We start from the raw sequence: 315 nt of genomic DNA on the forward strand, positions 1-315 counted from the left end.
CTTCTCTTCGATCTTCTCTTCTCCTTTTGTTTTTCTTCTTCTTGATCTGTTTTTCTTCTAGCTTTGCTGCTGTGCAGAGAGATTGAGAGAGAAGAGGGAGATTGAGAGAGGGAAAGAAAATTTGGAATTAAATAAGAAAAGTAGATATGGGGAAAGAATAAATAATAAAAGAGGGAAAGAAGAGGGAAAATTAAGTTGAATGTCCCGCTTTTTTTTTCTTGACGTGCTAGAACTAGCACGTTAAAAATTTCTGACGTGCTAATTTTGACACGTCAAAAACACACACACACACACACACACACACATATATATATA

General features: G+C 35.2%; 1 protein-coding gene across 1 annotated transcript in view; it reads right to left on the reverse strand.

Moving 5' to 3' along the window:
- LOC132167697 (calcium-dependent protein kinase 26) overlaps positions 1-315 on the reverse strand; it is a 92,112-nt gene that overhangs the window by 26,378 nt on the left and 65,419 nt on the right. The window lies entirely within an intron of this gene.

This window comes from Corylus avellana, chromosome ca1 (genome assembly GCF_901000735.1).
Source record: "Corylus avellana chromosome ca1, CavTom2PMs-1.0".
Taxonomy (NCBI): Eukaryota; Viridiplantae; Streptophyta; class Magnoliopsida; order Fagales; family Betulaceae; genus Corylus; species Corylus avellana.